The 26981-nt window shown below is 45.2% G+C and overlaps 1 protein-coding gene across 1 annotated transcript in view; it reads left to right on the top strand.

The window, feature by feature from the left end:
- CCDC6 (coiled-coil domain containing 6) overlaps window positions 1-26981 on the top strand; it is a 110950-nt gene that overhangs the window by 546 nt on the left and 83423 nt on the right. The window lies entirely within an intron of this gene.

The following is a 26981-nucleotide window of genomic DNA, read 5'->3' on the forward strand; positions in this document are numbered from 1 at the left end:
CCCCCGGGGGGGGGGGGGGCGCCGGGGACCTCTGCCCGCCTCGGGGAGAGGCTGCACCTGGACCCGGCAGCCCCCGAACTCCCTGAGCCTCCTGGGGACCCGCAGCGAGTACACTCTGCCAAGAACTGCTGGCCCCCGGGAGGGTCGGGGAGAGGGAGGTGTCCCTTTGGGGCCACGCGGGTCAGGCCCCTCGCGAGGTGCGGGAGAAAGCTGCTGGGACAACCACCCACATTCTCTTTTCGCCACTGGGGAGGAGGCCCCTCCCGGGCAGTGCTGGAGGCTGGTGGCGTGGCTGGGGGGCGGGGTGGGACATTTTTCAGTCATAGCGTGCCTGAGGGGTGCGTCCAGAATCTGGGGACCCCTAGGCTGTGGGAGAAGGAGGAAGCCGGAGTCGGTTCCGGGGGCCTGCCTTGGGGTGCGGGGGCTGCGTAGCTGGGCTGGGCACTTCGCTGGCATCAGTAAGGCGCTAGCTTGATCGCCCGGGGAGGGGGCGGGAGAGAGTGGCTGGGAATCCGGGAANCAGGATTGAGAGGGAAGGGCGGGTACCCGAGCTGATGCTCCCACCTCCGTTGGAAGACCTTTCCTCGGTTGGGGTTGAGGGTGGGGGGTGACAGCGGCAGTGCACAGCCGGGAGAATGCAGCATCTTGCACGAAACCTGGACAGAGTGAAGGGTGTGCAGCTTGGACAGGCAGAAGCCGTGGTGAAGGGTATCGACTGACCCCCATGCCGAGCGGGATGTGTGTGTGTTTGCTTCAGTGGTGGTGGAGTGTCAAGGGATATTTAGCCCCTGAGTCCAGATACTTGAGAGAACAGACTGTTCTGTTTCCACTTGGTGCCCGAGGCTCACCCGAAGAGGGTAAGATTAGGTGTGTAGTCTCCCTCCTAGCGAGGCCGGAGATTAGAAAGGCCACGATAGCCGTGATGAGGCGAAACAAAACTCACCTAATATCCCTGCCAGCTAGCCACATCATTAACATGCAGAATCCCCATACAGACAACTCTATTCAGATCAAAACAGTTTCCAGGCAGGAGCAGAGAAGAAAATGTCAAGAAATCAAGGGGATGTAGCACCATAGCTGATTAGACTGAACCTTCAGATGCAGAAAAAGGCACGAATTTAGGAATGGATCAAAGATGACAGTCTGGAAATGAAATGGGGCAAGTTTAAGATGCCCCTGTGCCAGAAAGTCTTCAGCAGAGAAGTGAGTGTGTATGTGTGATTGGGTGTGTATGCTCATACGTGGGACCTGATGGCATTCTGAATTTGCTTAGGAAGCAGATTTCCACCAAAGTTTCAGTGTGATTGGCAGCATAAATAGAAATTGATTGTAGAAAGACCCTTTGCATGCTCAAATCCAGTCCTAGTGAATGGCATTGGAGCAACATTCATGTGTTTCCAGACTGTCAAGTTCTTGAAGTGCCCTTTTGGTAGGAAGAGGGAGGAATTTGCAGAGGTAGCCACTTCCAAGCCTTCTCAGTAGCTTTCTTGGCGGAGAGAGAGAGAGGGGCCTCTGCTGAGTGGGGGTTTGAGAAGAGGGGGAAGTTGATGGAAGCAGTTTATTTAAGGTTTGAGTTAGTAAATGAGAGGGTTAGCCTCTTGGAGAATGTGAACCATAGAAAGTAGTAAAACTTATATGAAACAGAATCTCTAGCCTCTTGCATAAAGTGAGCAATTCAGGCTGTTTTTGTTTGGGAGAGAGGATTGGGGGTGGAGATACTATGAAAGGGTATCTGTTTGACAGTTGACCATATTATAAGTAGGTGTGTAAATTGTACACAAACACGTTGGCTTTGCATGGACAAACATGTTCATTCCTGGTATATAAGATCAGAGACCTTCTGAACACTTGGTTTGAGGAGCGTGTAAGGTGGTGGCTTTATTTCTTACCACTTACCCTCAGCTGAAACTGACATCCAACCAAATATACTTTGTGAAATGTGGCTGTACTGAGTAGAGTTTTAAAATGGTTTTAGATGACAGCCTACAAGTACCAAAATCTGCTCAGTTCTTTAATCTCTAATTCATATATTCAGGGAGACAGAAATGCTTGTGGCTTACCTGGTTCCTTAGTACTTGACAGTTGTTACTAAGGCAGATGCAGAGAAGAGATGCCTTTAAAAGCTTTTGAGAATTTTGGACCCAGGTTGTGTTGAAGTGGGCTTGACCTCTCAGGTATGTAATTTGGGAGGAGAAATATGTGTGACTACATGAAATGGGTCTGTGGGTGTAAGGAGTCCATTGGGCAATACTGTGGTGTAGTTTCTGTCAAGGCTTAGCTGTACAACTCATAACAACTCTAACTTAAACATAGCCCTTGTTAGTAGCTGCCTAGAAAGTTTGTGATAAGGCCCATATTCAATTCAATGAAGACTTTGCTAGATTTTTCACTAGTTAATTTAAAGGGAAGATGGTGTCATAATCCTTTTACTTGCTTTCCTGGCTTTTATTAGTTCCTCTACTTACAATATTAACTTTGATATTCTTGAGCACTGAAGGTGGTCTTGACTGTCTTTCCTTTTCCCTGAATATGTTCAGGAAGGTACTTTGCTAATCAGCCACACGATAGAGGAGTGTGGCTCTTTTTTTTTTTTTTAAACAGTTTATTTTTTTAGAGTAGTTTTAGATTTGCAGCAAAATTGAGGGGAAGGTACAGAGATTTCCCATATACCCCTTGCCCTTCCCCTCCCCCATTATCAACATTCCCCACCAGAGTGGTGCATTTGTTCCAGCTGATGAACCAACTTTGACCCATCATAATCACCCAAAGTCCATACTTTACATTAGGGTTCATTTTGGTGTTTGTACATTCTGGGGGGCTGGACAAATGTATAATGACATGTATCTACCATTATATCATCATACAGAGCAGACCAAGAGCTTTAAAACTCCTCTGTGCTCTGCCTTTTCATCCCTCTCTAAGCTAGCACCCACTGATCTTTTTTACTGTCTTCATAGTTATCCATTAACTTCTGAAGGACTTGGTTGTTTCCAAGTTTTGGCAATTTAGAGTAGAGCTGCACAAGACATCTGTGTGCAGGGATTTGTGTGGACAGAAGATTTCAGCTCTTTTGGGTAAATTCCAAAGAGTGCAGTTACTGAATTGTACGGTAAGAATACTTTTGTTAAGCAACTGCTCAGTTGTCTTCCCAAAGTGGCTGTACCATTTTGCATTCCTACCAGGAATGAATGAACGTTCCTTTTGCTCCATATCCTTGCCAGAATTTGGTGTTATCATTGTTTTGGATTTTGGCCATTCTGATAGGTGTGTAGATACCTCATTATTGTGCCCTCTTTTAAAAACCAATCCAAAGGCTAGTAGAAATCTTAACTAGTGATTATTTCTGTGTATTTTGGTATATAAATGCTTACTTGGGATCCAGCTGCCTATTTAATAAAGGACTGGTTTTGTGGGTCTGTATGATAGAGGTAAACATTATCTCTAGGGAAGAATCAACTAGATGAGGCCTTTTGTCCGTGTGTCCGAGTGCCTGGTGCATCTGGGAGTCATGAGCCTGCCTCTGGTGTGTTTTATTTGCGGCTTACGGGTGGAATGGAATGTTTTGAGTGATTATCCAATTTCTCCCAGTAAATCAGCAGTGGAACCAGGATGCTGATTATAGCTCATAATTTCTTCTTTGGACTGGAGAAAATAAACAAAAAACAAATGCTCAGCCAGTCTGTTGAGTAGATTTTAGATGTTAGGCTAGATTTATCCTGCTTGTATTGTGGGTGAAAATGTAATTGGAGATGATCTGATTCATTGTAGTAAGAGGTGTCCAGCGCTGGTGGTCCCTGAGAAGATGAGGAAACGCAATAATGGGCATTAACTGGATGGTTTTACAGTTCTGGATGAGCTGCTGTTATTCTCAGAGTATAAGTAGATCTTTACCTGGCATGGTTGGTCAATAAGGTGTATGCCTTTTCTAGACTGGTTTGACAATGAAGGCCTAGTATTTAAGTGTCGTTCTCTAACTATAAAATTAGTTCTTTATTATAGAAGTTTAGGGAAATACAGAAATACAAACGAATTTTGAAGTTACAGTAGAAAAACAGGTTGGTATGGCATGATTAGAAAACCTGGCTATTTTAAACATCAACAGTGTAATGGTTTCATTAACCAATAAAATCTGCCATATAGTAAATGCTGTGGATTTGGGATTATTTACTCTGGAAGCCTAGTACTCTATTTTCCATTTTTAAGACTTCATTTTGGCAGACTCTGAAGCTGTCAGATTGACATTGCCCTTGTAAAGAGGTGTGGTGTGGTTCTTTTTTGTTGTTGTTGTTGAACAAATTTTTTTTCTTAGATTCTTGGTGGAAAATACTGAACTTTAGACACAACTTTGAGAAATGTCTGACCTCACAGTTAGGTCTCACTGTACACAGTTCAGCCTTGTTACAACGGCTATACGATTAGGTTTCTTCTGCAGTTGAAGTTGTTCATGTTGTTATGTCTCTTCTGTGTGTTTCATGTAATATTGTATTTATTTTTAAAAAAACACAGAACGTTAGAGGAGATTGTGATAGTCTTTTGCAGGGTTCTTTTTGTTTTGCTGGGGATGGGAGAATCGCCAGTACCTGGTTTGTGGTGACTCTTGTTCAAGACCAGAGAGACTGGCCCACAGCAAAAATCTGAAATCAATCATTCCTTGTTTAAAAACGTTCAGTGGCACTCCATTACCCTCTGCGTCCAGGTAAACTTTCTGTGGTTAGCCAGGCCTTGCTTGTTCTGGCCCCTGCTTGCTTCACACATCTACCCCTCAACGTTCTCAAAGCTATCACTTGGTTGAACTGCTAGTTGCTGGAATTTCAATAGGTGTCTCTGACTCCTCTGGGATAGACTTCCTGCCCTTAATCCTATCCCTGACTCCTCCCTCATAAATCCTAGTAGACTATACTTCCTGTTCCACCCCCACCCCAGCGCACATTGCCACTGCCTCTTAGCCACCCACACGGTGGGTTATGTGCCCATCTATGTGCTCCCACAGGACCCATTTGTCACTCCACCACCCCATCACATAGGTGCCTCCCGGCAGGGGTATAAATTCCTTCCCGGGGGCAGATTTTGCTTTGTCCACTCCCGTTTCTCAGTGCCTGGCATGGGGTAGGTACTCAAGGGTATATTGGGTTGACTCTGGAGGCACTGGGTGGTGCAGTGGTTGTTGTTGAGCTGAGTGAATGTGCCATTTTTTCTCCTGACCTTGCATTAATAAGGGTCACTCTCCTGCATGTGTTGTGCACAACAGCACACGTGGTCTTCACAGAGGTTGGTTAAAGAGACTAGATGGATGAATGGGTACACTATATACTTTGGGGGACCATTACAATCAATGTGTGTCCCAAGCTCTTGTTTTCTAAGGGTGGGTGAGGTGGTAGGTTACCTTGTAGCTATATCTAGATATTCAGGATACATTTCACCTCTGAAAGGGGGACAAAGTGTCTTTACGTTCACCTTTCCAAGGACTTTTGAGCCAGGCTTTTAGGCGAAAATGTGGTTCTGTTGGAATGTTCAGATTTACCACTTCGTTTCTGGTGATGGTGGACGGATCATTTCAGTGTTTCTCATGACTTTCGTTAGTTTTGAAATGCCCCACAGCTGACTGTGGAAAACAGTAGGCTATCATGCATTTCTGCAGGTACCAGTGACCTGAAGCTCTCCTTGGGGAAGTATCTGCAAAATACTTGGGGGACATGAGATTGGGGGACTTGGCTGAATCCTTGTAGATATCTAAGTGAGGCTTGCAGAGCGGAGTTTTGGGGGCTTGGTAATAGGTGTCACACACTGTGCACTTGCATTTTTTCTTAAATGCCTTGCAGAGATCATTGCATTTACACCTAGAAATGCTAATCTGAGCTTTTCAACTACAGCCAGGCTGAACCAGGAGTAACCTTCCTCTTCCTCTTTCCCTCCCTACTGCTTCCCTCAGTGGGTAGGTGTTGCTTTTTGTTTTCAATCACAATGCAGCTGCTTTTAGATAGATTGAATTATTGTCAAAGCTGGTAAAGTCAGTGTTCACAGGTTCAGGGAGTTCTTGCTTGGTGGTGGTTGAAATTTTCTTGACAGGGAAACTAATGCTCTGGAAAATGTTTCTAATCGTCAGGATCTCAGAGTGGTGTTAACTTGCAGACTCTTCCTTCTTCCCCAGTATTGTCAAATTTTCTTATCTTTTATGGCTATGAAGTTCACAGCTGTGAATTTTATTTCAGTGCTCATTCCAATAAATTACAAACCTTACTTTGCAGAGGCGTTCTCTTTTAGGGAGAAGAATATACAAAAAGGGTTAATCGTTTGATTTATGGTTTATTTAGAAGTAACTCATCCCCTTACTTATTATTGGTCCCTAGCTCTGATGCATGGGGTACCGTTTAGTGATTACAATTCATTATAATACTTGTTTAATGGTGGGACATTTTCTGTGATTTCTTTCCCCCTTTGCCCTTGACAGTAAGGCACAAGATGGCATGTGAGGAGTACAGCCTGAAAAATAAGGCACGATTCAGCCTCCCTTACTTCTGAACGGCCTCCTGGGCGCCAGTACTCTGAAGTATGCAGAAGCAGTGTAAGGCCTTCTCTAGCAGCCTCCCAAGAATTATACTGGACTTACGGTCAGCTTGGCGCTGGCTTGCTCCTGTAGCAAACTCAGAGCAGAGGGAACAGCCCTTCCCTCCCCAGCACTTTCCAGTCCAGAGTAGTGAGTGCAGGTGGAAGCAAGAAAGGAGGTTCAGCAGATTCCTGTAGGGGTTCCAGGGAGGGCTGTATCACCCTCTGTCTTGAGTCCCTTCAAGGGAAACGATGTGCCCTTTTCACTAACAGCTTACTTAGCTTCTTGGTGGTTTGCAAGGCTGAGATGGGGAGATCAGTTGCTCAGTGTCTCTATGTTGAGGTGGTACTGGGAGGCTTGTTGTTTGTTCTTAATTTTATATTTTGTGGTGATTGAAAAGTGTCATTGATGTCTTCATTTTATAATTTGCATCAGCCTGCAGTTTGAAACAATCTAGGTGGTTTTTCCTCTATTCCTGTGTTCCTCTTGTACCCTGAGGCCCACCCACGTTCCTTTCGTGGAATATTGTTGGATGGATTGAATTTTCTAAGTCTTTAATTCCAAACCATGTGACAGTAAAGACTTCGTACAGTAAAGTTAATTAGAGATACTAGTTTATGAGCAATTCCAAATTCCAGTTGTTTTTTTTTTTTAAAGCAGTGTTGATTGACAGGATAATCTTCCACACATCTGTTCCAGATCAGACCAGCCTCCTGCGGGTGCCAGGTGTGTGTCCAGGGTGATCTGGCTAATACCCTCCGGGGCAGCTCAGGGCACTTCAGATCAAATAAGGCCACTTGGTACTAAGGAGCAGAGTTAGGATATTCAGCCAGACGTTAGTCAGGATTCAGAAAAGTTTTCCATAGAAGGAAAGAGGAAAGTGACAGAGTGAAAACAACATCCAGTCTGCATGAGCTAAAGAAAGTTCTTCGAAATCTAGTACCTGCACTAGGTGAAACACTTCGTGTGTTGCTTTCCCAAGCAAAGAGCCTTTTTTTGTGCAATTGGCTTTGTGTGATTGAATTAGAAAGACTAAAATAGTCTTGAGAAAATAATTTATTTGGTGTGTAATTATAGAAAGAGGTTCTCAACTTGTGACATTATTTGCATGTAAGTGGTGATTTTTTTGTTATCCTAATATACCAACTCAAATAATAACTTTTATTCTATTGAGATTTTTGGTTTTGGTGGATTTTTTTTGGGGGGGGGTCTTCACTAGACAGGCCTTAATTTATCTAAACAAAGGCATTTGCTGAGAGTCAAAACATTGTGTCTCTGCTTCATTTAGGAGCTCCTGATTATAGAAACACTAAAATTTGAGGAGAAAAATATTGGCTAGATGATTTTAACATCTTTGGTAACCAAAGTACAATTTATATATACCATATGGGCACCTGGGTGGCTCAGTCGCTTAAGCATCCGACTTCAGCTCAGGTTGTGATCTCACAGTTTGTGAGTTTGAGTGTCAGGCTCTGTGCTGACAGTTCAGAGCCTAGAGCCTACTTCAGATTCTGTGTCTCCATCTCTCTCTGCCCCTCCCCCTGCTCATGTTCTGTCTCTCTGTCTTCTCTCTCTCAAAATTAAACAAATATTAAAAATTTAAAAACTATATATATACATATATATATACACACCATAAAGAAGAGAAGTTTGAACTTCAAGTCACTAACTACTGAGGCGTTTCCTTNGTTACCAGTTTAACCATAAGTGTACAATACAGTGGCATTAAGTACATTCACAGTGTTGTGCCACCGTCACCATTATCCATTTCCAGAACTTTTTTTATTCTCCCAGACAGAAACTGTCTCTGTTAAACCTCCCCGTTTCCCCTTACCTCCAGGCCCTGATAACCTCTATTTTTAATGACTTAAATTAAAAAAAAAAAATTTCTTTAAAGGAAAAATTTACTGTGAGCTGCAAAAGCATTTAGGTGTTTTTTATTGTCCTGGTGTTAACGTTATGAATTGGGACCTAAAATATTTTGATTAAATTAAAAACATTTTTTAAAAAAATTTATTTCTGAGAGACAGAGAGAGAAAGACAGCATGAGCAGGGGAGGGTCAGAGAGAGGGAGACACAGAATCTGAAATAGGCTCCAGGCTCTGAGCTAGCTGTCAGCACAGAGCCCGACGCGGGGCTCGAACCCACGAACCGTCCTCAGACCTGAGCCGAAGTTGGACCCTTAACCGACTGAGCCACCCAGGTTCCCCTAAAAGATTTTAATTAAAGTGCTGGTGTTACCTTGCTCCATCTCCAGTTTTTATTGTTTTTGGCTTCCCGTGTCTGGTCGTTTTCTGTCATTCAGCAAAGGTGGATGGTTCCGCAGCCCTGGGCTCAGAACCTTTTGTCCTGCTTTGCATTTAGAGGAAGCACCCAGATATGGAGAACCTTGGGAGGGAGTCACCCACTGTCAGGAGACAGGACTTTGCCCTGAATCCTCATAAATCATGGTTGCTTTTTTTTAAAAAAATTATTTTTTGAAATTAATTAATTTTTAAAAATATTTTTAAGTGCTCTCTACACCCATCGTGGGGCTCCAACTCACAACCCTGAGATCAAGAGTCCTACGCTTCAATGACTGAACTAGCCAGGTGCCCCTCTGTGGTGTGTGTGTGGTAAACCTTTGATTTTCTTGATGGCATTCCAAATAGATCATAATTTAAGATAAGTTGAAAAAAACCCCGAAAGATTGAAGAAATGAAGTAACAATTCTTATTTACCAGCATTGCTCCATTTCCAAATGATTGTGTTGCTGTGATAACAGCTAATATTATGCAGCACTTACTGTGGGTTAAGTACTGTTGGGAGTGGTCTGCTTGTATTTTCTCATTTAACTCTTGCCACTGTAATGCTTAGCTACACACTTGCTGGTTAATGCTCAGGGAGGTTATGTAACTTTGCTAGCCATTCCAGTGCAGCCAGGTGGGGCTGGAATTTAAGTGCAGACCTGTCCTCAGAGCATAAGTGCCAGGCTAGACAGCCTGTGGGAGGGTGGGGTATAAATCAATTTATGATCAGTTTTATCTTTATTTTGTTGGTATTTTCCTCCTTGTTTCTGCACTCCTGTTCCTTCGGTGAGAGTAATCAGGACTACTCTGTCACCACGGCAAATTCCCGGGATGCCAGGCCTCAGGGAGTGTTTCCAGGGTAGCAGACTCCCTGCCTTGGAAAAGAAATGGTGATGGGAGGGGGCAGCCTGTGCACCCTGTGGCCTGTGCAGTGTACCCTGGGAGGTTCCCCTCTGTTAACCCGTGCACCCTGTGGCCTGTGCAGTGTACCCTGGGAGGTTCCCCTCTGTTAACCCGTGCACCCTGTGGCCTGTGCAGTGTACCCTGGGAGGTTCCCCTCTGCTTAGCCTGTGCACCCTGTGGCCTGTGCAGTGTACCCTGGGAAGTTCCCCTCTGCTTAGCCTGTGCACCCTGTGACCTGTGCAGTGTACCCTGGTACGTTTCCCTCTGCTTAGCCCGTGCACCCTGTGACCTGTGCAGAGTACCCTGGTACGTTCCCCTCTGCTTAGCCCGTGCACCCTGTGGCCTGTGCAGAGTACCCTGGTAGGTTCCCCTCTGCTTAGCCTGTGCACCCTGTGGCCTGTGCAGAGTACCCTGGTAGGTTCCCCTCCGTTAACCCATGCACCCTGTGGCCTGTCCAGTGTACCCTGGGAGGTACCCCCTCCGCTTAGCCTGTGCACCCCTGTGGCCTGTCCAGTGTACCCTGGGAGGTACCCCCTCCGCTTAGCCTGTGCACCCCTGTGGCCTGTCCAGTGTACCCTGGGAGGTACCCCCTCCGCTTAGCCTGTGCACCCCTGTGGCCTGTCCAGTGTACCCTGGGAGGTACCCCCTCCGCTTAGCCTGTGCACCCCTGTGGCCTGTCCAGTGTACCCTGGGAGGTACCCCCTCCGCTTAGCCTGTGCACCCCTGTGGCCTGTCCAGTGTACCCTGGGAGGTACCCCCTCCGCTTAGCCTGTGCACCCCTGTGGCCTGTCCAGTGTACCCTGGGAGGTACCCCCTCCGCTTAGCCTGTGCACCCCTGTGGCCTGTCCAGTGTACCCTGGGAGGTACCCCCTCCGCTTAGCCTGTGCACCCCTGTGGCCTGTCCAGTGTACCCTGGGAGGTACCCCCTCCGCTTAGCCTGTGCACCCCTGTGGCCTGTCCAGTGTACCCTGGGAGGTACCCCCTCCGCTTAGCCTGTGCACCCCTGTGGCCTGTCCAGTGTACCCTGGGAGGTACCCCCTCCGCTTAGCCTGTGCACCCCTGTGGCCTGTCCAGTGTACCCTGGGAGGTACCCCCTCCGCTTAGCCTGTGCACCCCTGTGGCCTGTCCAGTGTACCCTGGGAGGTACCCCCTCCGCTTAGCCTGTGCACCCCTGTGGCCTGTCCAGTGTACCCTGGGAGGTACCCCCTCCGCTTAGCCTGTGCACCCCTGTGGCCTGTCCAGTGTACCCTGGGAGGTACCCCCTCCGCTTAGCCTGTGCACCCCTGTGGCCTGTCCAGTGTACCCTGGGAGGTACCCCCTCCGCTTAGCCTGTGCACCCCTGTGGCCTGTCCAGTGTACCCTGGGAGGTACCCCCTCCGCTTAGCCTGTGCACCCCTGTGGCCTGTGCAGAGTACCCTGGTAGGTTCCCCTCTGCTTAGCCTGTGCACCCCTGTGGCCTGTCCAGTGTACCCTGGTAAGTTGCCTCTTTGCTTACAGCACAGCCATCTGGACTCCCCTCCCTCCCTTTACCCCTGTCCCAGTCTGGAATCAATCTCTTTGTACTTACTTTATAACCTCTACTTAAAAATAGTCTGACAAGCACAGTCATAGTGGATTTTTTTCTTTTTTAAACAAATGTATTGACTACCTGCTGTACACTAGGCAACGTGCCATATATATCAGTGGGATGAGACAGCACTTGGTAAGTTGGTGAAGGGCCCCTGACTCAATCTGCAAGTGGGGACCGTAGTCTAGGATGTGATTTTTAAGCTACAACCTGAAGGATAAATGGAAGTTAATGTCGAGGAAGATGGGGGCAGGGGCGGTGGCAGGAGGGGCGTTCCTCCTCCCTGACTCGGTGTGGGGAAAGGAGCAAACTGGGTAGGAAAGCAGGACCCCTCTAGGAAGCCCGCTGGGTGCCATTCCTGGCTCCCATCCAGGAGCTGACTGCAGAAGTGGGGGNGTTTTCATAATCTGCTCTGGCTGCTTAGTGCAGACATTCCTTGTGTTTTCCTCCTTAACTATTTGAAGGCAGGTACTTTGTCATTTATCACCTGTGAGATGATCTGTCTTATTCCATAGTAGTAGCTACATGTTCGTCTTTTACTGTGTGCCTGGTACATTTCAGAACACTTTATGTGTGAACTCCTAGCAGCCCTCTGCCATTTCCGTATCCTGGGTGAAGAAATGAGGTGTAGGAGTGTCAGGGGCACCTCGATGGTCACAGTAAGTGGTAGAACAGGGATTTGAACACAGGCAGTCTGAGGGTACCTCACATGGTGACCAGTGCAGAAAAACCCTGCCATTTGAAGGATCATTTGCATTTTCCCCACAGCCTTGAGCTGTAGGAGATGCTCAGTAAACTTTGTGGAATTTGTTTTGGGGATCCCTAGGTTTACTTTTAATAAACTCTAATGGAGTATGACATGCTTACAGTAAAGTGCACAAGGTTTGAATGCACAGCTTGATGCTGCATGAACTTACAAATGAATTCACCAGTGTAATCCTCACCCTGCTCAAGCTGTATGCTGTTATCAGCCTTTCCTCCACCAACCTCCCCTGCCCTCCGTTCCCGTCATCACACCCCAAAAAGTAACCTTGTACTGACTCTGTCACTGTAGATTTCTTTTGCTTGTTTTGCTTCCTGTAAGTGGTTTTATACAGAACGTATTTATCGAGTGTCTGGATTCTTTGCTTTGGTTCCTCGTTTGTAGATTTACTGGTATTAAACAGTATCTCTGTTGCATATAAAGGTAGGCTTCTTTTAAAGCTGTACAGTATCCCCTCATTTGTGTGTCTGTGGAATTGTTCTGGCCTGTGTCCTCTGGGTCACTCCCCCCCTTCCCTCAGTGATGTGCACTGGGCAGTGGGAAAGGAGGGTGGGACACCAGAGGGTGTGCGGCCCTGTGGGACATGGCCCCCAGTCAGTGGAGGCTCTGGCCACCTTACTAGCTAGGTTATATTGCATCCAGAGCCTGTGAACCTTGGTGGACTTGCCTGTTAAAACTACCTTTTTTAGCATCAATACCAGCATTGCCTCCATCCCACTGCTGTTGCAGGGGTAAAATGAGACCATACACATCAGAGTGCTTTGATAATTTGTGAATTATTATTCCTGTGGAATATGAGATTTAGATTAGTACCCCCCATACTTTCTATTGTTTTCCAAAACGTATTTCAAAATCAAAACTGTTGTTGGTAAGATGGTGGTATCAAAATAACCTCTGGAAAGCTGAGGGATGGTGATTGAGGCGGTAAGCCCTGAGCTCTCTGGAGCCCTTAGGCGGGGGAGCTCTGCATCCTGGCTTTTTAGGGCCTGTGTTTCTCTGGCAGTTTTGGACGCCTGGGAACTTGGCTGATTTCCTAAGGTTTGGTGAGTCAGGAGTAAGCCAGCCTATGTGGCGGTGTTAAAATAAAAGGAGAGCAAGAGGCAAGCATGTTTCCTAAAAGAGTTGCATTTTTCCTTGTAGGTCGGTTGTAGGGCTCTTTCCATTATTTCTTGAAATAGCCGACATGTGCCTTTTCCTAGTTTTCTGTCTTTAGCACTGTGGGCAGCAGACAGTCAAAGCTTGCTTCTCTGTTTTGTGACTTTTGACCTGTTTCAAGGGAGTATGGATTCCAGAGGGTGGGCTTTGATGGCCAAGACACCAGTGCCACTCCTGTTTAGCTGCTGGTCTAAAGAACAGAAGCCAAAACATGAATGTCTTTGAAATTGACTGACTTTGCAGGTTTGCGGTTCCTGAAGGATGGAAGGACAGCCCCAGCTTGTGAACCAGGACCACTCTGTGGGAGGCCAGTAGTTTTCTGTCTGCAGGGGACTCCTCAAGTGACCTCTTCTCTTTCTCTTGCCTCTGGATCTCTCTCTTTCTCTTGCAATAGAAATGGGACTTTTTGAAGGTTGAGGGAACACGCTTTTCACCAGGGCACAGTTGTGGTTTTATTGTCCCAGTGTGAAGGCTTTTGGTGTGATGGAAGGGGGCCATGGAGGACAGTTGGTATAATTCAGGGACTCAGCTGGCATTGTAAATAAGTTAAAGTAAGCCTTCTTGAACCCAGGAAAGCCCTTACTTCTTTGCTGAGGAGGTGTGGCTATAAGCCAGTACTGTTGGGAGTCTTTTGGTCTCTCTGTCTCCCTCCCAAACTACTTTGAATGCCTTCCCATTCTTTTTCAGGTAAGGGAGATTAGCACTAATGACTTTAATCCCTTATTTGGTTGGTTCTTGCTTGGCCCAGAGCCTTGCAGCTCTGGGTCATTGGAGTTTCTGGTGATGTGAAATGGCGGTTGGAATTCACTTGTTAGCCCACAGATGAAAACCATTAGGCTTTGCTGCTTTTCATCAAGTACAGTGTATTCTTTCTCTAGTTCTTACATTCCTGTGTGTTCCACTGCTCACCTTTTTTGTTTTTATGCTCTCAATTTTATGTGTTGCAGATCAGCGTTCTCCATTAGGCCATCTGTGTGGATTATCCCTCCTTTCAGTTTTATTCATTAGCTCCTTTGTTTTTCCACCCCAGGGTTCTTTGAGTGAACTTGGTGTAATGGAGAGTGATTTGAAACTCAGATAGGGTTGCCAGATTTGGCAAATAAAAACAGGATGAGGAGCCCTATTTAAATTTCAGGTAAACAATGAATAATCTTTTAGTATACGTGTATTTCAAGTGTGGCCTGGAACAAGGTATATTAAGAAATTATCTGAAGTGCAGACTTAATGAGGCATCCTGTATTTTATCCAGCAGTCTTATAACTCATAGGACTTAAAAATATCTCCATTCTGCTTCTTCCTGGTTCTGTGAACATTTGGCCCTTTACCTGACCCTAAAGACAACATGCCATCTTCTCTAAAAACAGATCACATTATCTTAGCTCTCAGGTTTGGCTCATGACTGATGTGACTTCAGAAATCCCTCAGGACACAGGCAGCACGTGACTTCCTTTTCCCTCTTTGTCCAGTTATTATGAACTGGCCCATCTTCTTCCTTTTTCTCTTATGAAGCCAACCCAGTGTCCTTTCCTTAATGTGGCTTGTTGGGGTTTTCAGGACCTCAGCTCATCTTCTTCCTCAGCTACTCTCAGTTTGCTTTCACTTTTTGTGCCCTTCTACCACCCACTTCCTTATTGATTTGTTCCTCTCTGGAAGCCATCTTTGTGTGTCCCAGGTGTTCGCTTCTATTTGGCCACGTGTTACCAACCCCCTTGTTTCATTTCTCCTTTCCTTCAGAGCGTGAGATGACTCGGGGAGAATGGGGCCTCTGCGCCTCTCACTGTTTGTGGGGCCTCAGTCTTCTCTTCGGTTCCCTGGGAAGGCTTGTTGAGGATTCAGGGATGGAGCGCTGGCAGGCTGCGTGTGGCCCACAGCAAGTGGTTTGGCTTCAGGGATTTGGAAGACTTCTGAAAGAGAATGTCGTGGGAAAGGCATGGATGCTCTGGTCATCTTGGGTATCACCTCTGCTGCTTTTCATGCCTGCAACAGCTGCACTTGCTTATTTCCTTCCTGTTCCGATGGCACTTGGATTGGAGACCCTGGAGCTAGGCTGCGGGTAATGACTGATGGCACCGTGCGCACTGTTTGAGTTAGCTCTGGAAACAAAGCCACAGGACACGATCGTTGCCACTTTACAGGCTGAGAGAGTCGAGGTCGGGGGTCATTCAGCTGGTAGGTGGTGGGCCAGGAGTTGGCAGCCTGCCCCTGGAGCCCCTGCTCTTAACCACTGGGTTGTATTCCTGTAGCTCAGGGATCTGTGAAATTCCTTGTAGGAGCTGGGAACAAGCACAGTTTTGTTTTTTAAATTCATAACCTAAGTCCTTGGCCTATTGTCTGGGAAGTTGCCGTAATTCATGGGTAGTGAATCTGTAGAATCAGTTTCCCCTTGAAAGCATCCTTGTTCTGTCCCTTACATATGTTTCTGAGAGTTTTCTTGTGGCCTTCGTCTGACTTTTAAAAGATTATGAGATATGCTTGGTGTTTATTTAACTCAGCAGTTTTTGGACACCTACCAAGTGCTTGCTGGCTCTACACTTGAGATGTCCTTTTAGGAGCAGAGTGGAGTATGATGAATAACTGAGTGCCTGGCCCTGGGCTAAGGGCATCGGAAGCCCAAACAGAAAGCCCAAGCAGACCCAGGGCCTGCTGTGAAGAAGCTCAGAGGCTGGTGGGAGAGACAGGTGGGAAAGCAGCAACTATGGCATGGTTGAAGGAAGATGGTGAGTCAGCCATACAGGGCTCACACAGTAAAGAGGAAACCATGCGGAATGAGGGGAAGTGGATGGAATCCAGGGCCTGGCTGCCCGAGTTGGGAGCTGCAGAGAAGACCACTCCTTAGAGGTGCAGTGAGATGGGTTCGGAACACCAGGACATCACTCCCATCCTCCTCTGGAAGACAGAGGGAGGAGGAAGTGTTATCAGAGCCCAGGGGCATGGGACACCAAGAGAAAGCTGGAGCCAGCTGGGCCTTGAAACAGGCATGCTGCCCAGGGTGGATAAGAAGGGGAAGAAACACCCTGATTTTCCCTTCTCCCAGCCTCCAGTCTCTTGCCAGGTCCTCTACCTGGCTGCACCCAGGTGCAGTTAGCTGGCTTCCGGGCCTGGGAGCTGCAGCCTTCAGAGGTCACCCCTTGCAGAGGTGGAGGAGGGCAGTGGGGGATCTGGGGCCAGACAGACCTGGGACTGGCTCAGGAAGACATGAAAATGGAGTGGCTATGTTTGGCCTGGGCAGTCGTCGAACACTTTGCAGATGACAGAATGTTGGCAGACTTGTAGGTTTTTATTCCCCCAGGAGAATGTGACTGAAGGACATTCCAGGGAGAAGAGCTACATGGACAGAGGATGGCAGCTGGAAACCACAGGCTCGACTTGTAGCAAGCTCCTGAAGCTCTGAATGGCTGAATTGACTCTTGTGGTCTTTCCCACGCATCTTTCTTGAGCCTCCGAAGCCCCTTTCATAGAATGCTTTCTTGTGTGATCATGTCATCCTTTATGGCTGATATGGATTTTCTCACTGGGGAGAGCCAGGTCGGGAGCTGAGCACCCTGAATATCCTCAAGACCAGCTGCTTCTGATGGAGCATGTGGCATTCAACAGTGGGAAACAGCTCGGGATGCCTTGCCTGCACCAGAAAGAGTTCATGGCCAGATCCAGTCTCGTCATGGGCCCCAGGGCTTTGATGAGGAGACTGATGCCTTGGGAGGAAAAAATAGCTGCTCAAGTTAGTGGCTTAGTGGCCTTGTCTCCCTGCTGAATGTCTGGCACTTGATCATGCTGTTAGAATACATTTCTCACATTCTCCTGCTGTGAAATTTGTTTTTATGATGTTAGAGGATTTTGTTTAAACTTTTTTTTTATTATGGAAAATTTTAAGCATACACAAAAGGAAAATGAATTTGCAAACCATCCAGCTTGACCAATTTATCAGCATGTGGTCAGTCTTGAGATTGTTTCACCTATAAATAGTTCAGTTTGCATCGCTGATAAGGATTTATAACCACATACCATTATGTATCACATCTAAAAAACAAGTAATATTTCCTGTAGTAAATTTGTGTTTGAAAGGTAAACAAGAGAGACTTTTCTGGAATCAAATGTGTTAATTGTTGCTTTTCTGCTTTAAGCCTTTACCCCTGTGCCCTGAGCCTGCTGGCCCTAGATCTAAATCTCTTCCTGCTGAGTGTGCTGGCAGCTGGTATTGGGACCTTTTTACCTGCTGTTCTGCTTCTTGGTACTAGTCCCCCAAGCATCCCAATCATGCATTCTGCCCTCAGGAAGGTATGCAGTCTGGCTTCCCAACCCTCTTGTTGCAGAGTGGTGTTGACTTCTGGTCACTGTCTGGTGCATGTACGGCAAGAACCTTGGCTTTTGTAGCTCTGCTGCAAAGATGTCTGAGGTGAGGCCTCCTTTGCAGTCTTCGCTGGAAGCTTTTTGCTGGGAAGTGTCTGATGAGCATTCTTGAGAAATCATGCCTTAGGAAAATGGGCTGGTATCTTGGGCTTCTAGAAAGTCTGGTATAGTCCTATGTGAAGCCATGCAGGGCTGGAGAGCACCAGACAGGAAGCTGTGGGCAGGCAGATGTCTTCTGGACAGGTAGAAAAATGATCATCTTTGCCCAGAATCTGCAGCTCTGAAATCTTCAGCGTGTGCAGCAGATATAGAATGGTTTTAACACGGTTATTTTATTTGAGCCTCACAGGAAGTCTGTGTTTCTGAGGGGGTGGTGGGGGTGGGTAGTAAAAATAATCAGGTGAAATGTGATTAAATTGTTGGCCATGGAAGAGTGCTGATAAGTGGGATGGGCAGATAGCAAGGCAGAAGCAAGGTAGATGGCCTGGATTGGTAGCGCCTTGGCTGAAGTGCAGCTCCTTGGCTGGAGTGTGGGAGAAGGGAGCGAGTCTTCTTTCACCAGAAGTTATCCTCTTCTGCAGGAGGGCCATTCTATGAGGTAAAGAAGCTTCAGAGGGGGCTGGTGCAGGCTGGCCAAGCCCTGGGCCTAGGAAAAAATGTGTGGAGTTCTGGCTGTTGAAATGACCCCCATGGGATAGTCTACACAATTTTACCTTGCTCTTATTTGCCTAAGTCAGCTAGTGTTTGACGTGGGCTATTGACCTGGGGGCTTGGGCCTTTGTTTATTTTCAGAGCAATTGTTCTTTGTTGGGACGCTCATCTGACCCCTCTAGCTAGTAGCCTCTACCTTCCAGTCTGTGCATCCCAGACTTTCTTGTCCCTCAGAATCACCCGGAAAATTTTAAAAGTCATGATACCCCGGGACACACCCTTCAGTGCCTGAGGATAGGAGCCAAACATTAGTAATTTTGAAGATGCCCAGGTAATTCCAAAATTACCAGCAACAATGTTTGGGAATCATTGGTCTGTACAAATGTGAGTACGTATATATTAATTTCACCTAAGGTTTGAAATAGATGCTGCCATTAAAAATGTACTTTTTGGTTTTTTTCCCCTCTTCTTTTTTTCCGGCTTTCTTGAGACATAATTGACGTAAAGCATTGTGTAAGTTTAAGGTGTACCTGTTGATTGTGAAATGATTACCACCACAGCATTAGCTGACGTCTGTATCACGTCACATAATTACCTAAAAAATTCTAATTTTTTAATTGGCATTTTTTAAAATAGAAAGGCATCTCCTGATATGTGATCCCCTTCCCTTTTACACAAAAGGGGATGTAGATGATTCTTTGTTCTGTGCCTTTTCTCTCTTCTACCTAATTATTTGTTGGAGAATTTTCCTAAAGAGTACATTCATTAACTTCCTCATTCTTTCTTACAGTGCATTGTCATCCGTTGTCTGGCTGTCTCTTACCATTGGGCATCCAGTTTGTTTTCCATCTTTGGTCTCACGTTGTTACAGTAACCTTGAACATGGATCATTTTGCATATGGGTGGATGTATCTAAGAAGATAAGTTGCATTTGCTAATGCTTATCTAGTGCATATTTACGTACCAGCCACTCTCTGAAACCTACTTAAATTGACGCAATCCTCACATCAGACCCGTGAAGTAGACAGTATCATCTCCATTTTACAGATGAGGAAACTGAGGCTTACCAAGGATTAGGTGACTTGTCCAAAGTTTGACGCCAGAGAAGGGCAGAGCCAGAAATCACACCTGGGCAAGTTAACTTCAGAGGAATTTCTTCACTTTACAGTACTGCCTTACTGGGTAAATTCCCAGAAGTGACATTGCTGGTTCAGATGTACTATAGCTGTGTAATTGAATAGATGTTGCCAAATCACCTTTGATAGGGCTTGAACTCTGTCACACTTCCATTAGTAGGATATGAGAGATATAATGGTGGCCCCATACCATGCTTTTCTCATACTTGGATTTCATCAGTGTAGTGGATGAAAAATAGCATCTTGGTGTAGTCTCCATTTCTCTCAAGGGAATGGGTAAGCCTTTTTGTTTCCTTTCCTGCAAGTGCCCACTTCACAGTTTTTCTTAATTATCTGTTGGGATGTTGGTCTTTCCCTTGGCCATTTTCTTAGCACTACATATACTACAGGGACTTGCCCTTTTTTCTAATTTTGACTAGGAAAAAAAATTCCCATTTTCATTTATCTTTTGACTTGGCTTTTGGTGTTGGTTTTTTGTTTTTGCTTTTGTTTTTTGTTTTGTTTTTGTTTGCCACAGTGAAGTTTCTTTATGCTTTCTTAATGTCATAATTTACAGGAAATATTATTACTGAGTTAGGTAAAACTTTGCTGTGTGTTTACTTTTTTAGAAAAAAAGTATAGGATGGCTACTACTGTGTTTTTATTTAAATGATACACAGTGCATTTAAGAGAGATTCATGGGTGCCTGGCTGGCTTAGTCAGGAGAGCATGCAACTTTTGATCTCAGGGTTGTAAGTTCAAGCCCCACGTAGGGTGTAGAGATTTCTTTAAAAAAAATAAAATCTTAAAGAGAGTCAGAAGAAATCATAGAGGTAACGATGCTAGGTATTCTTTTAGATTTCATTAAATGACTCGAATTCATGGCTGAATATTAGAGGCACATCTCTTGGTATCTTTTTCTCTCTCCTCCTTCTCTATACTATCACTTTATTTTTTGTCTATGATCTTGAATTAGGATAAATATTCTATGATGAATTGATCACTTACTGAATTGTTTGCATTTTGGGTATTATGAAGGTAGCCTTTTCCTCTCTCTAGAGCCTTCTTAAATGGACTTGTTTAATTGGCATTATTTTTCTCTCCTGGTTAGTTTCAGAGTCTTTATCAGGTGGTTTTATTTTACCCTGCAGTATTTTCCATTTCCCCTGCTTCAAGATAGGTTTAAAGCTCTGGACCTTAAATTGAATTTAACCTTCTTTCACATTTAGCCAGTCATCTTTGTTCATCTCATAAGTATTTCTGAGGATATTCTGTGTGCCAGGTTCTGTGATAGGGTCTAGGGGAGATTCCCTGCCTCTCAGGGCTTGTGTTCTAGCTGGGGGTGGGTGTGTGCCAGAAGAGGATAGACATCAGACAACTAATTTCACTTGCACAGTTAAGCTTGTGATAGATGCTTGAAAACTATGCAGGGGTACCTGGGTGGCTTAGTTGGTTGAGTATCTATCTGACCTTTGACTTTGGTGCAGGTCACAATCTCCCTGTTTGTGAGTTCGAACCCCACATCAGGCTCTGAGTGGATAGTGCAGAGCCTGTTTGGGATTTTCTCTTTCCCTTGCTGTCTGTCTTTCCCCTGCTCACGTGCTCTCTGTCTGGCTGTCTGTCTGGCTGTCTGTCTGTCTCTCTCTCTCTCTCTCTCTGTCTCTCTCAAAAATAAATAAATAAACTTAAAAACAACAACAAAAGAAACATGCATATGGGAACTCAACTAGTGTGGGGCAGCCAGGGAGACCTTTTCTGAGGTGACATTTGGGCTGCCATCATCTGAATGATAAATAAGTCAGCCATGGAGAGGACTGGTAAAAACATGTGCTGGGCCAAGGGAACAGGCCATGCAGAAATCCTGACAGCCACAGAAGCATGATACACTTGAGGAACTGAAAGATTGTGGTCAGAGTGTGATCTGGATGTGGCCTGAGGAAGGATCTGGAAGTAGGTGGGGCAGATTTTGACAGGGTTCATAGTCTGTATTCTGATGCTACTATGAATAAAACCTGAACCAGTGGTAAAATATGTAAGGCATCCATTTGAAGGGAAGAGACTTTTTAGCTTTATCTCTTGCTGTCTTCAAATTTTGGAGCTGAGAATACCTTAAAGTCATTTACTGTTAGCCTAATGCTTATTTTTTACAAATGATAGACCAGGGAAATGACTTACCCAAGTCCACACTGGTAGCCAGTAGTAATGTCTATCAGAAATCGAACCCAGGTCTCTTGGTTTGTAAACTGTTCTTTGTACTTCACACTTCCTCTTCCCTCAGAAAATACATGTTCTGACTAAAAACTGAAATGTGTTCTGATGGGTGGTTTTATCCACCCATAAGGTATGATAAACCTTATGAGGGTATAAGAATTAAATCACTTGAGAATTTTGTTGAATAACATATATTAAACATATCACACAAAAGAGGAGACTGTCTTCTAGAATGTGGGCTCTGCCACGGCCATGTCCATGCTTCTTATCCTGCGGCTTCAGGGCAACGTTTAGTATCTGGAGCATCACTTTCAAGGAGCGTTGCTGGCATATGTGCTTTTAAATTAGGAATAGTCTTTATTCCAGTGACTATGCCATCTAGAACCTTCTTCAGATGAATAAATTTGGTCTGCAGAAATAGCATTTTAATCCATTCCTTTTTAGTTTTTCATTAGAATGTGTTTTTGCCAATAGTCTTCATGTTTTAAAATCCAAATATGGCAAAAAGATTTACTGCACGATAAAAAGATTTACTGCTTGTTCAGCAACCTTTTTGACGTGGTTGGAGGATTGGAGACAGAACAAAGATGGAGAATCTGTAGATACAGGAGTAAATGTATCCAGAATGGATTTCTCCCTTTTCCCCCAGGTTCACATTTAATTCTGTGCTCATTCTAGATGAAAGGTGAGTAGGCTATTTTGTGCTTTCTTTGTACAAGGGAAGAAAAAAAGGGGGAGATGGCAGAGGGTATATTTTTCTCATATCTATTAGACTCTTAGATCCTTAGGTGGTAGACTCTTTACATGTCCTCAGTGGGATTTCTTAGCATCTTAGTAATGTGTCAAGGATCCCTTTAATCTACACATTGAAGTGGTCAGAGACTTTAGACATTCCTTTATTGGAGCCTGTGCATTTTTGTGTTATAGCTGTCTCTGAAATGTCTCCTGTGCATATTTCAGACCATGACTGCTTATGTTGGGGGTGGAAGGGGAGCCTGGATGAAAAGGTGGAGTTGCTTATACTACCAGAGGGTAGGCCAGAAGTTCGGGGCCAGAGTGGAGGTTAAGGTGAGTGAGGAGGATCAGTTAATAGGAGAGTCTTGGACTGGGTCTCAGTAAGGGTCAGATGTAGGAAAATTCCCTTCCTTATGCAAGGATCAGTGCCTAGGGAAGGGAATGGAGAAGAATTGGGTTAGCTACCTTGGTCCAGGTCTGCAGAGGGGACCAGGAACCCATCCCACAGGGCTTGCTTATGAAGCAAGTTTGTAAGGTAGAGAGCTCTTCTGTGTTTCCAGCTCATAGCTATTCTATCTCTCTGCACGTTGGTGGGTTTAAGTCTGTAGATGAAGATAAGCAGGAGTAGCCTACTGGCATTCTTCCCAAAATGCATTCTGTGTTCTTTCTTTATTCAATCATTAAATAATACTAACTGCTCATCACTTGTCCCTGGCCACTGAGCCCTCTACTGTTACTCTCTTTGTAGAGATCATCTGAGACTCATATTCCTCCAATACAAGATGCATAGGTTGATCAGTGTTAAAACTGACTGACAAAGTTTTATATTTTTAGGAAAGGTAGGTTTAAAACATTATGTCAATGGTGCATGTGGATTTCATGCCATATTAAAATGAAAGGTAGTTTAAAAATTTTTTTTTAATGTTTGTTTATTTTTCAGAGAGAGAGAGAGAGACAGAGTGTGAATGGGGTAGGGACAGAGAGGGAGACAGAATCTGAACCAGGCTCCAGGCTCTGAGCTGTCAGCACAGAGCCCGATACAGGTTTTGAACTCACAAACTGTGAGATCATGACCTGAGCCGAAGTCAGTTGCTTAACTGACTGAGCCACCCAGTTAAGAAAACATACAGAAATGGGAATGCATTGCATGTGTTCTTTTCTATCTTGCTTTTTCACCTAATGAAATACCTTTCATTCTTTCAAACTGTGTTTGGAATAGTACCAAAGACCTATCTTTGGCTAGCATAGATCACTCCCTTGGGTCATGTAGGAAGGTGACAGTCTTTGTAAAATGTTAGGAAGTATTATGTTTATTCAAAGTTTGGGGCTCTCTGTTGGCAATTTTGAACACTGACAACAGCACATGAAACTTTTTCTGGTGTATACTGTGTTCAGAGTCTGTAGATCTGTTTTCATAAGACAGGCTGTCTATTCTAGTCATCATCAGTTCACCTGATGGGTCCTAGCCCACATTCTCAAATATGTTTTAGAAGTTTAAGAATAAAATGGATTTCCTGGTGAAATACACAATCGAGTTCAGTCCACTATCTGTGAGGAAATAAGAGGAACACAAGCTTTTAATATTATAGTCCTGTTGGACAGGATTTATAACCTTGCAATGAAACATACTAATTTGTTAGGTTTTTCCTGTCATTCACCCATGCTTCTCAGGGCTCATTTGATAGAATTGGGAAGGGTGAAGAGAAGGAAAAGGGGAGCTGGGTGTCTTAACACAGAGCCTCAGGAAGGAGGTGATGGCTCCCACCAGGGCTGGCTCTGTTTCCAGTTCATTTGCGGTACTTGGGTCATCCGCTACGCCTGAGTGCATCTTAGTGTTTGACCCTCTCTGCAGGGTATTGGTGCCATCGTCTCGCCTGAAAGTCACAGAAGGAGAGTTTATTTCCTGTGCTAGTTCCTTGTCCCCCACCTTCCAGCATCATTTTGGACTTGCTGTACTTCAGTCTTTTGCAGAACTGATAATGCTGTGTGGCTGTTGCAAAGACACATGGTGTTTAACTCAAAGACTAGGGTGCTGAGGGGTGTTGTTAGTACAGAGAAAGGAGATGAGAGAGGTCACGGTGCGCATAGAACCCAGCTAGTTACTTAAGTTGATGGAATCCTTTAGAATCCCTGTTACTGCGTTTTGAGGGTAACAATATATCCCCCCTTTTCATCCTTCTGAATTAAAAAAATTTTTTTTCATTTAAAATGTAGACAGATCAATGAATACCCTTATACCCTCCACCTAAAGTCACCAGTTTTGGGCATCCTACAGCTCCCACATCGCACACTTCCCTCCCTCCCCTCCCTCTCCCTCTCCTTCCCCCCTCCTTTTGCCCAACCATCTGATAGGTTTCAGATATCAGGTCACTCCATTCCTGAGTATTCAGTGTGTAACTCAGGAACCGGGACATGGGAGTGCCATGTTTTTGAGTGCCATCTGCCCTGTCCCACATTGTTGCTTTTATGAAGACTCACAGAAGAAAGTTTTTTCTTAGGTCTCACTACCAAGTAAAGCTCCTCAGTTTGGGGGCAGCAAAGATTACTAGGCAGCTAGGACACTCAGAGCTAAAATTTCAAAATGTAAAAGACCTGTTGATGAACACCTGTGTAACTTTTAGTTTTATTTGGCTGTTAGACTTTCTCTTTTTCCCCTCCAGCCATCCATGCTTCCTTCCCTTTAAAAATTTTACATATTTATGCGAAGAACCCCAGTAAAGTTTGGAATGAATCAGTGTATAGAAACAAGCTCAGAGTGAATCTGCAGTTGCAGTAGACCCTCGGTGGACCCTGAAGAGAGGAATGGGTCAGAGTTGTCTGACCTCATTTTGCCCTTCTGGGACACCCAGACAGAGCAGGCGGAATTTCCCCCACCTAATGCCCCAGTACTTTCCCTTTTCTTTTGAATATGCTGTCTTGATGTTCATCTTAAAAGCATTTCATCTGTAGTCTTCCAGGCCATGCTGCACTCGGGTGCACGCCCACCCCTCACAGAGGGCCCTGGCCTTACATTCTCTTACAGGCAGCTCTGTCTGCTCTGACCCAGTGTGACCCTCGGTACTAGGGGCCCTGGACATTGCTGGGAGGTGAGCACCCCTTAAATGGTCGTGTCTGTGAGAACAAAGGGAAGACTGTGGAAAGGCATTGCTTGAATGGTACAGCACTGTTGGGAGTGTTGAGAACGGAATGGATGCGCTCTGAAATGTGTTGTGACAGAAGTTGTGAGGGGAGAAGGCACGGGCGGCTGGAAGAGCCTCGTGAGACCCGAATGGGCCTAGAAGGTGAGGATGGGCAAGGAGAGGATAGATAAAGGGAGGAGGGAAGGGGCCAGCCAGACGTTGATCTGCTCTGTGCCATCTCCTCAGGTCATGTCAGAGATGACCACTCTTCCCCAAGTTGTACAGAGATGATGCTGGGCAGAGACTGGTAGGCTCCAGGACATCCATCTGCTTGAATCACCATGTTCTGTGTGCACCAGGCCATGTAGCTTCATCTCCTGTACCCTCAGAAGAACCCTATGGAGTGTAATCAGTTATCCTCATTTACAGCTGGACAAAGAGGCTTGGAGAGGTTGCAAACCTGGCCTACACGGTGGGCATGTGCTACCTCCAGAGTCTCAGTTAAGTGGGTGCTGCTCTGTGACATGCTGACACTTCATCCTTCCCTTTTTTTTTAAACTCTTTGAATCATAACTTGTTTAATGCACGTATGGTAAGTGTACAGCTTGGTGAATTTCCACAGGTTGAAGGCACTTGTATAACTTGTACCTAGATCAGGAAACAACATCATTAACACCCAGCACCCCGCTTTGCTCCCTGTAGTCACCATGCCTGCAAGACTAAGCCCTATCCTGAGTTTGAATTCTATGGAGCTGAGTACAGTATGTACTCCTTAGTGTTTGACTCCTTTCCCCCAGCATTAATGTCTGTGACATGCATCTTTTGCTGTTGATCTCTTCTGAAATGAGTCTCCGGATCTAGAGTGTATAGAAAAACTGTTTATACTACAGGGCTCTGTAACCCCCTGAGCGTGTACAATTGTATTTTCAAAACTTGCAGATTGGGAAAATGTAGTCTGTGAGGGGTCGTCCCAGTTTACTTTGCTTTGAACTTGAAAGAAAAAGTTGTCTGAATTTTCAGAGTCCTTGGTAGGAAAGATTCACTGTATTAATAGTGAAATGCATTTCTATATTTTTAAAAGAATGGAGTAAAACTCTTGATGGATTTCACATCTCTGCCAGAGACATTTTGTCTTGTGGATGTAATGTGCTTTTATGCAGTTGCTAGGATTCTGAAAAGTTTGTTAATGAAGTTAAATTTGGTTTTACCAAGATGTAAGCGTAGGTGGGAAAAGAAATTAGAAATTTGAAAAATAAAATTTTTGCCCTTTAGCCAAAGACCAGCAGGAACACACTGTCAAGGAACAAGTTGAGTATATCGCCCCTTGTGGTGAGGGAGAACATTTCCTGGGAGTAAAAGGGTGTTAAAACGTACTAGAGGGTTTGTGTTTTGGTTGGGTAATTTTTGGAGGGTCTGCAGAAGCACAGGTTCTCTCTAGACTGGGTGTTTTCAAAAGGTGGGGGCACTTTTCTGATTGGCATGGTCAGGAAATCTTACCAGTAGAGAGGGAAGTTTAGAGTCGATGACAGCTGTAATTGCTAAAGAAGCTGCAGTCACTCATTTCAGCTGAGAGAGGGGGATGT

The sequence above is a fragment of the Crocuta crocuta genome, unplaced genomic scaffold (assembly GCF_008692635.1).
Source record: "Crocuta crocuta isolate KB4526 unplaced genomic scaffold, BGI_CrCroc_1.0 scaffold46, whole genome shotgun sequence".
NCBI lineage: Eukaryota > Metazoa > Chordata > Mammalia > Carnivora > Hyaenidae > Crocuta > Crocuta crocuta.